Source organism: Ictidomys tridecemlineatus, chromosome 11 (assembly GCF_052094955.1).
Source record: "Ictidomys tridecemlineatus isolate mIctTri1 chromosome 11, mIctTri1.hap1, whole genome shotgun sequence".
In the NCBI taxonomy this organism is placed as follows: Eukaryota; Metazoa; Chordata; class Mammalia; order Rodentia; family Sciuridae; genus Ictidomys; species Ictidomys tridecemlineatus.
In genome coordinates this window covers 103010468-103020820 of record NC_135487.1, presented here as the reverse complement: position 1 = coordinate 103020820, position 10353 = coordinate 103010468, and the positions used below count along the sequence as shown (strand labels likewise).

The window sequence follows — 10353 nt, the reverse complement described above, 5'->3', positions numbered from 1 at the left end:
AGCCCATGGAGCATCACTTCCTGGATGCATCATGGGTGGCTGGGGTCAGGGAGGGCTGGCTTAGCGGGCACTGTCATCATCTAAACATCTCCAGACATCTGGCAGGGGGAGACTCGCAGGTAGAGGTAGGAGGCAAAGCAGGGAGATTGGGGAAGAGGATCTGGGGATGAGGCTACAAGCGGAGGCAGAGGAAAGAGTAGGAATTAGAAGGGGAGCCCCCCCCCCCGCCACAGTGGACTCAGACTGCAGCATGATGACTCAGCATCCCCACGGGTCCTCGTGGATGAGCTGGAAGGATGGTATGGACCGGGCTGAGTCTTGGCAGGAGGCAGACAGTACACACAGATCTGGTGATTCGACCATAAAGAGACTATTGTCAATGGCTCGGGCAGGGTTAGAAAGAATCTCAGGAGCCTGGACCAAGAGCAGCAGTCTGACCCACTGCTAGGCCTGATGGGCCAGGGAGGTTAGCAGAACTTCAGAGAGCTGGAACTGAGTGGAGAGGGTCCCCTGGCAGGACTGTGGCCACCCGCAGGAGGTGTAGACTCCCTGACCTCACCCTCCTCTCTGCCTCCCGTGTGGGTCAAGGCACAGGGTAAAGGCACCCATTGATGTGGTCCCCCACAGGGCAGCCTCCTGGGGAGCAGAGCAGGGTGGAGAGATTGAAGGATGACTGAAAATAAGAGACAAATCTTGATTCCCCCCTTCCCAGCTGGAGTCTAGACAAGTCACTCAACCTTCCTGAGCCTCCGTTTCCTTCTGTGAAAGGTGAGCATGGTCCCACCTGGAGCCCAGTGAGCTGCCAGCCTTGGTTTCTAGGAGACAGCAACAAGAACATAAAATTGGGCTACTGAGGAGCCAGATGCCAGCACCAGAACCCCTGGACCTGAGAACAGTGCGGGGATGAGGGCCTGACTAGCCAGGTGTTAGAGTCCTTGCCAACACTGGACCAGAGACCTTCTCTCCACACATGCCCCAGCCTGCAGCTGCAAGAGGGCAGCAGGATCAAATCTCTGAGCCCAGGACCTCCTCCGAGGACGTGTGAGGTGGATGGAGGGGCAGAGAGCTAGGCCAGGTGGAAGGACCCTTGACAGTACCGAGCCCCCCTCCCACAGCATGGGAGACCTCCCCTGCACCTTAGACTGCAGCATGTCATCGAGAAAGCTCCCAGCCTCCCAGGGCACCAGGACAGCTAGGCACTGATTATTAGAAAGCAGCCACCGGCCCTGGATGTCCAAGGAAATAGGGCCCAACAAGCCCTGGTCACAGTGTTCCCCTCAGAACCTCAAGGCCCCCAGAGCTTCTCCAGGCCCACCTGCCTGCCTCCAGTGCCCACAACAAAGGCCCCTGGTGAGACCCACAGGCCTCTGCCCTTTATTTCTTATCACCTGCATCAGAGTTCACAGGAAGAGGGTTTTAAAAGTGTCAGAGTCTGGTTTGCACTGAGTCAGTGTTTTTCAAAAGAAAGGAAACCAAAATGGCTCAAAGAAATGCAGGTGCAGCAGATTAAGGACCTGCCTGTGGTGAGAAGGGGTCCAGAAAAGGGTGTGACCAACTGGGGATGCCCTCTGGCAAGGGCAGGGGAAGGGGCAGAGAGGACAAAGAGCAGTAGGGAGCCTGATTCCCTCATGCTATAGAAGCAGCACCTGCCCTGCCCAGGGCTCCTCCTTGTTGGCCCCACGGCGCTCACAGTTAAGGTGCCCAGCCTCCCTGCCCACCACCCCCCGCCGCCCCCCCCCCGCCTCCCCCCACCTCTCTCCCCTCCCCCCCGCCTCCCCCCCCTCCTCTCCCCCCCTCCCCCACCCCAACTCTGGGCTCTGTTCTCCACCTCTGACTTACTGCACCCAAATCTTAGCTGCACTGTTGAATCACACTTTTTTAAGCAACAGTAGTCTCTCCCTTTCCATTTGAGGAGTATTTAGAGCTAAATATGGGAAACATGAGGTTTCCATATCTCCCAGGAGACTCTGATTAAATTTACTGAGTTGCTTGTAGGATGGTTATCTACCCAATGTGGTGTGCGGGATGTGAAGTCGTTTATTTTACTGGCGTGATTTTCCATTTGCATCATTTTTTCTGGTTTATTTTCCGTTTCTTTTTCTTTCTTTTTTTTATCTTGTTATATTGAATGAGTCTTTCTTAAAGAACTTTTTTTCAAGTTGGGGAATACAATTCGGAAAATCATAGGGAATTATATAATGTACTCATGAACAAGCTTTATCAGTTCTTAACTTGTTACCACATTTGCTTCAATTTCTTATTCTCTTTTCTTTTTCTTTCTTTTTTTAAGTAAAATAAACTATCATGAAATTTTACTGTTTGATCTGTTTCAATTTTCTTTTGAAACAACATATATATCATTGAAGCGCCTATGACCTCTCACTCCTTCCCTAAAGGGAACCAGCATTCTGAATGAATTCTCAGGTAGAAGTGATCAAAAGTGCATCGTAAAACACCTCTAGGGTAGAGAAGGGTGTAAAACAAAAAGCAAAAATCCTCCTGCTGCCCTCAGTTTACATTCACTCTCCCTGGGCTAATCACTCTTAAAACTTTTTAGACATTGTTCATGTTTGCCCAGCATGGTTGTGTGCACCTGTAATCCCAGCAGCTTGGGAGGCTGAGGCAGGAGGATCATCATGAGTTCAAAGCCAGCCTCAGCAGAAGTGAGGTGCTAAGCAACTCAGTGAGACCCTATCTCAAATAAAATACAAAATAGGGCTGGGGATGTGGCTCAGTGGTTGAATGCCCCTAAATTCAATTCCAGGTACAAAAGAAAGAAAGAAAGAAATTGTTCATATTTTTCTCCACCCAGGGTTCTACAATGAATCACAGCCCCAGTCCTTCAGATATATGTATGGAGTATATCAGCTTGTTTTATTTTTTTTTTTTTTTCAGTAATGGGGATTGAACCAGGGAGGTTCCACCACTGAGCCACATCCCCAGCCCTTTTTATTTTTTACTTTGAGACAGGGTCTCACTAAGTTGCTGAGGCTGGACTCAAATTTGGGATCCTCCTGTCTCAGCCTCTAGGCACTGGGGTTATAGGGGCTCATCATGCTGGCTCGCTTGTTTTGTTTCTTAACACAAATGGAATCACACGATACTACATACTATAGTGTCATTCTCCGCTTTGCCTTTTGGGGCGAGTTATCAGTATTCCGTGGACATTTCTCCATGTAAATACTAACAAATCCACCGTATTCCTTTTATCAGTTGCCTGGGATTCGACTTTATTTAATGTTTCCCATGGATGGACATTTAGGTGGTTTCCAGTTACAGTGCTATTCTAAACAAGCCTGCATTGAACACTCTTGCCATGAAGTTTTATTCACTTATCAGAATACTGTAAATCTGCAAAATAAATATGTAGAAGTGGAATTTCTGAATGAAAGGGTATAGATATTGGATATCTTGAAAGACTTGCCAACCCTCCCTCTAAAAGTGATCAACTTAAATACCTACCAAGAATGTAGGAGAGTTTCTGTCCCCCCATAGCCTCAAGAACACCTCTTCTTATATCCCCGTTGGCCTTTTGTTTATGTTCTTCTGTGAACCGACTCTATTTTTCTCCCCTTGCATTTGGTGGGTTTGTTCTTACATTTCAATCTCCATCTACCTAGAATCAATTTTGGATGCAGAGTGAATATCCAAAGTGAGATATTATCTTCGATTAACATTTATTGATATTTCCTATTCTGTCAATAGATCGAATTAATTACCAAGACAAAGGGAAAAAATAGGTTTCCTTCAACTCCTAAGATGCCATAATTACTGAGTTTGCCACAGGATCTGATGCAAACTGGGTGGACATGGAAGTGTCAACCCAAGGGAGTCATGATTGCTTTGAGACCAAAGGGGTGAGTAAAACTTAAGTAGAATAGGAAGGAGGGAAGAGAGGAAGGATGTTCTGCACCAGAGGGGAAGACAGCATGTGCAAAGGCTCTGAGGTTAACAATAGAACATTGCCTCTGCACACCCGACACTCTGCAAATATTCAGTTAGTTGTTCAACAAATATGTAGCTATGGACGCCTTCACTGAGACTTTGGGTTTTTCCCTGGATGAAGTGTATTGAATGTCTGGGAAGAGAGATACGAAGATATTTGATGGCCAGAGAAGTGACTGTGGCAGACGGCTAAGACTCCACCAAAAATCCATCCTCCCTTCTGTTGTAATGGAACCCAAGCTGGGTATATGGCTGCCAACCAGGGACAGCAATGCGCAGCTCTGTCATGTAGTGGAGGCTGTAAGGACTCCATTCTCGCTAGCAGAATGAGATTGAAGCTGGCACGTGAACTTTCAGCCTGTAACCGTTTGAAAATGTGATCACAAATTCTTCAACTCTTTTCTTGTCAAGGGACGGTGGTCTAGGACCCTTCCACTTGAACCTGGGCCGTCTTCAATCAAGAGTACTGTGAGAATACCGTGACTTTGGCGAGGCTAGGCCACAGAAGGCTATGCATGTCCCACCTTGTTCTCTGGGAAGACACACTCTTGGAGCACTGGACCACCATCAAAGCCCAGTTCCACTGAGGCCACCATGTTGCAGAAGCTGGATACCGGGGCTCTGTGCAGGCCCAGTGGAGCCCCGTCTCCCAGCCAAGTGCCGATGAATGACTCCGCTGCAACCACTCTGGGTCTTTATATCTGAGGTCCCAGCATGGTAAAGCAGAAAGACAAGCAGTCTTCTCTGTTTTGTTCAAATTCCCCAGAATTTCACACAGACCCATAGAATCTGTGAGGATGATCACATAAAATGGTTGATATTTTATGGCACTAAAATTTGGCTGGTCTGTTATTATTCAATAACAGGTAATTAGAATTAAACCAAGACCCAGAAAACCTGTCCCCCTTCCCGCTGGCTCCAACCTGAGGTGGCAATGACTACCAGTCTCAACTGTGTAGATGACAGCTCCTTGGGGACACAGCATGGAAAGGACCTGGGTCCCTAGCTAATCAAATGGAGCTGATGTGAAACACTCCCTCCGGAGGAATACATGTAAACATCTTTTTTTTCAGCAAGATGAATGGGATCCTGCCAGCTGAGCTTGTCTTTGGTTGGAAGGAAGGGGGAGGGGTAGCAACAGCCGATCAACAAACAAACAATGCCCAACCGGTTGTTTAATTTCGGTGTGCTCAGTTCTAAGCAGAGACACACGGGGAGCTGTAAAAGCAATCCACAGACGTTCTGACCCACTGAGGGAGCAGTGTTTGCTTTGAGGCCAGAAGGGTGAGTAAAAGTCAAATAGGATGGTCGGGAGGGAGGAGGGGAAGAATGTTCTGGCACCAGGGGGGGTGGAGCATGTACAAAGACTCTGAGTCCGGAGGAGGTGGTGAGTTTTAGAAACTGGAGGGTAAAAAGAAGGAAAAAAGAAGAAGTCGGTGTAGGCTGTCCTGAGGATTTCAGTATAATCTCTATGAAATAAGGACCCATGGGCCAATTCCAGCAGGAGTTGATAATGTCAGAATAGGGCAGGGAGCCATTAGGAGGCGGATGGAGACTCTCTCTGGGGTAGGGCTGTTTGGAGATAGAAATGATTAAGTTTGGAAGATATTTGGGAGGTGATTGGCAAGATTTTGGGGGCCAGGAGAACTTGGTGAGGGAGGGAATAGCCAAGGATGAAGCATCCGTGAGATGATGTCTAGTCTGGGAGAATATTCCGACGTCATGGCCAGAGGAAACCTGAACATGGCCAAGTTCAAAGACAGCTCAGAGCATAGAGAGGAGATTGGATTTGTTAGTGGGAGCCTTTGAGGATGTCACCATTCCCATTTTAATGTCTGTAATATGGAGGTAATCACAGCTCCATTTGCTACACCCGACTGTTTTAAGTCTATGGATGAAGGCTGCATTCATTCACCCAAACATGTTTGTTGAGTGGTTCCTTCGAAGTTTCATAAACAAGGTCAACACATAAAATATGCCGTGTGTTAGTGGAAGGTATTGAGGAGAAAAAAGAAATAAGGTAGGAAAATGGGATAGAAGAGAGTATAAATTTTCTAAATAAAGCTGGTAGGCTAGAAAGAGCAAGCATGGATTGACCTTGCGTCATCCATCTCACGTCCTTACACATTGTTTATAAGGACAGGATGCTCACGCTCACAAGCTCCAAGGAGCCTGGGGTTTATACAATTGGGGAGAGTTCTTTGTAAACAGAATATTTTAAAAAATCTTACTTTTTGCAAATTTTACAGAGCTGTGACCATCTGAATAGATTTTCAGGACCTTGGAAGGGGCTGGCTTGAGTATGGGACCCTACAACACAGGCTTCCAGAGGTTCTCAGTATACCCACCTCTGCTCATGAGCAACAGAGCTGTGGGAAGGGGAGGGAGGCCTGTGGGGCCTTCGAAACTTGAAGCAAGACAGCCAATCACGCCGACCCTCAACTTCCTGATCTGTAAACAGGGACCACATCACATCCTTATAAGATTTTAAGAAGTTAATAAGGGCATATAAGTAAAGTGCCTGGCTCTTCAATAAATAGTAACCATTTGTAAACATTTTTATTTCTACCCCCACACAGTTGGAGAACCACATTTTCAAACTCTGGATGGGACCAGAAAGAACAGGGATAAAAAGGGAATTGAAAACCACCGTCACAGGCAGGCCCCACACTGCCTGCAAGCGCTGACCTCAGTGGCGCCAGATGCATACACTGTTTGTATGACCTTTGACCTGTGGAATCGGTCTGTGGCAATGACCCTTATGTGCTCCGCCCTAGAGCAGAACCTTATGGAAATCAAACATCCCATGAACACCCAGCTGCCCCATAGGCGTGGATGTTTGAATGGACGGAGTAGAAAGAGGCTTCAAGTCCTGCTCAGCCCCTAATGGCCCACGAGAACAGCCAGCGATTCCACCTGCCGGAGCCGGAGCCACCACTCACTGCCTCTCCTGCAGCCTGCAGGGGAATGTTCTGTGTGGCACAGAGGATCCTGAGTATGCAGCAAGGTAACCAGAGCGCCAGGTGCACACAGAGAAGGAAGTCAAAGCTCCTCCCAGTTGGACACAAATTCTAGGATCCACATCCAGGAAAAAACAGGGCTGTGGCAGCCTGGGGCATTGGTAACTCTAAAAGTCCTGCAGCTCCTGGGGATGTGGCTGCCACAGCAAATGCTCTCAGGCATCTAACCAAGCAAGTTTGACCCATGGCAGATGCTGGTGACGTTCAATGACCTACGACAATGAAAGCCATAATCAGAGGGTGCTCTGACTTGGCTGCTGTGGCCTCCTTCGCCCACGGAGTCACAATCATTTGCTAGGATAATACACCAGCCGTTAGACCTCAAAGTCCTGTTGCTAAGAGATTACCAGCCAAATGATGTTTCCAAAAAGAAACCGCTACAGCATGTTCCAAAATAGAGCCATAATAATAGCCCAAACAGAAAGGACATACTATTATTGATAAATCCTTGTGAAATGTTGAGGAAGGGAAGTAGCCTGCCCCTACACATTACTGATTTGCCAAAGTTTTGAATCTAATAAAATGTCAGTGGTAAAATGTTAATAGATATAATAATGTCTTCATAATTCAGAGGTTCTTCAACCAACCAAAATGTATTCATTGGCGGGCGGGGGCTGGGGGTGTCTGCTTTTTCGTGCATGTTTACAACCATCCCAGCCACATTTAGTTGCAGGAATGACTAAGTCTAAAGTGGCTGTAACCACCCCTGTTTGGCACTGTGCCCGTTTTCTGCAATAATTAAGTGATTTAACAGTCATTCGCAGCCACCTCCGTTATTGCTCTGTTGCTAGGGCAACAGCAACCAGTCAACCAACAGAAGCCAGGTTAGAGCAGGACAGAAGGTGACAAACAGGGCACTTTCAGGGAACTGGCTGTCACCAGGCACCTGCCTAAAGCAGTTTGAGTGTGCAGTTTTCCTGGGAAGATACTCCATTCTGTTGTTCTGTGTCCTCACCAAAGACTCCTGGCATAATCCCAGGTGCTTGCACCAGGCAGGTCGTTAGTGCAAAAGAGTTGTCCCTTAATCTGTTAAATTAAAGGAAGTTCTGATCTTTGCTGGCCTCTGTGCCGACCTCTGATACTAGCAGCATGATGCAGCCACAGAGCCTCCCTTCCTGCCCACCTCCCATCACCCTTTTCTCCTCTCCATCTCTCCATCCTCTCATCCTCCTGCTACCTTCTGCTTTCTCTCTGGCGGGGCCCCGTGCTGCAGTGTTTGTGTGTCATTGCTGGAGCAGGTAATGGAGAGCCATCATGTTCTTTTTTTTCCCATTTTTCAGGTGTGAAAACCAAGGTCCAGGGAGACAGAGTGGGCTATCAAAGTCATGCAGTTATGAAGTCAAGAGATAAGCTCATCCTGTCTTTTAGCCACAGGTCCAAGGATGTTCACTGCTCACCAGCCCCAAGCAACCCGTGATGCGTTACACAGGAAATCACTGCATGTTGCAATGCTTCCTAGAAAGGGGTCAGTGTTTCCATGGGCCAACCCTAGTGGCCTTTGATCACTGTGTGGCACCCAGGGGAGGTAGAGCTGTAGGGACTCTACCCTTTTTTCCTTCTCCATTGGGTAGGGGTAAGGGGCATGTATCAAGCAGAGCATTTATGGCTGTAGATTTGGATTATTCTGCCACTGGGTAACCTTAAGCCAGCTACTTAACCTTCCGCAGTGCAGTTTCTTCTCTGTAAATTGAGGGCAAGATGAGTACCTGCCTATTTTGTAAGGTTGTTACAAGGAATGCTTAAAATCAAACAGGTAATGGTCATCAAGAGGGTATGGGGGGCACTCAATAGATGCCAGCAGCCGCTATGGCCCCAGCCATAAAAAGATAGTCATTTTCACACGGTCATCACCATCTGATTCTGCAAGTGGGCAGAAGGCTGGTATCAATTACAGGACAACCGTAGTCCCCAGTGGCCACTGGCCTGTGTCGTGAGGTTCCTCTTATGACAGATAGGTCCCAGGATCCTGAAATCCTTTTTTCAGAAGCTGCCCTGGAAGAACGGAGAAGCGGCTTTGTGGGTCTCCGAGCCTGTCTAAACACATGTGCTTCCAACTGGCTCGCCTGGCTGGAATTCCCCCTGTCCAGCCCAGGCCAGCTCCCCAGGGCCCCATCCATCCTCTCTAATCATACCAGCTCCCACCCTGGGCCAGGCCTGAAGGGTCTCCAGGGCTGCCTGCTTCTCCCTATTTACCAGTTCCACTCCTGGGAGTAGGAAAGAGCTGGCCAACGCCAGGCCCCCTCTTGCCTATGTTTGAAAGTTGGCGGATCAGACCAAAGGGTCTCAAAACCCCAGCCTGGAGGACAGCTTCTCGAGGAGGCAGAGGGTGGAGCTGAAGGCTGAGTTGGAGGGTCATCAATTCGCAGCCCTGCCATTTGGCACCAGCCCCAGTGTGGCGGCTCCAGTTATCCCGGGGCCAGGATGCTTTTTTCTGTCGAGTCATCCTTTCTTGCCCAGAGGGATCCTGGCCCAAAGCCACATTCTGGTGGGGTCTGAATGCCACAGAGAACGGAAGCTTCCTTTCTCACCAACCCCAGCTCGGGGGCCCTGCAGACTGGCTGGTCTCTCAGCAGCCTCTGCCGGCAGCAAGGTTTGCCTCCAGCTCTGTGTCCCGCAGACCTGGCTCTCTGTGGACCCTGAGCCCCTGGGGAGCTCCTGGAAGGAAGTTTGAGATGCCAGTGTTCCTAGAGGAGAGAATGGCCTAAGAGGAGGGGGCCAGAGGAAATGGAGGAACTGCTTAAAATTCCTGCCTGCCCACAGTCAGTGGGGGCCAGCAGCCCCATTGGGAAGAAGTCTACTGCTGGAGAGGCCTGGGGCAGGGGCCAGATCTGAGCCTTGGAGGCCTCAGTGCTTCCCCCCACTCATCAACTCTCTCATTCCCTTACTATGTGAACTGTCAGTGTCCCCACATCAGCAAGCTAGCCGTACCTTCTGCACGTCACACGTTTCAGGAATATGTCTGTACATGAGCACTGCCCTGCAGCGGGGGATGAGGCCGATGGGGCCAGTCCCAGATCCCCGCCTCCACTCCTGCTTGCATCCCAGACTACCTACGTTCAGGTCTTGGCTCCCCACTTCCAGCTATGTGACCTTGAGCAAGTTACTTTACCTCTCTCAGTCTCCATCGCTTCATCTGTAAAATAGAGCAAGGTAATATCTACCTCCTAGGGATGACAGAGAGGCAAGTGAGTTAATATATGTAAACATTAAGGACAACTCCCAGGCACAGAGAGCTGGCGGTGGGTGCAGGGAGGACTAACTCTGTGCCTTAGTTTTGGCTATTTTCCAGTGGGAATGCTTTTCTCTTCCTTTTCCAGGAACCTGTTACGCCCAAACTCTCAGAAGTTTCCAGAAGGTAGGACTACCAAGAGTAGGCCCAAGGTCAGAT

At 48.9% G+C, this 10353-nt stretch overlaps 1 long non-coding RNA gene across 1 annotated transcript; it reads left to right on the top strand.

Annotated features, from left to right (window-relative positions):
* Positions 1-4334: 4334 nt before the first annotated feature.
* LOC144368234 (uncharacterized) lies at positions 4335-7508 on the top strand. Its single transcript, XR_013428010.1, has 2 exons — positions 4335-5229; positions 6525-7508. It is a non-coding gene; the product is annotated as an uncharacterized LOC144368234 (long non-coding RNA).
* Positions 7509-10353: the final 2845 nt, after the last annotated feature.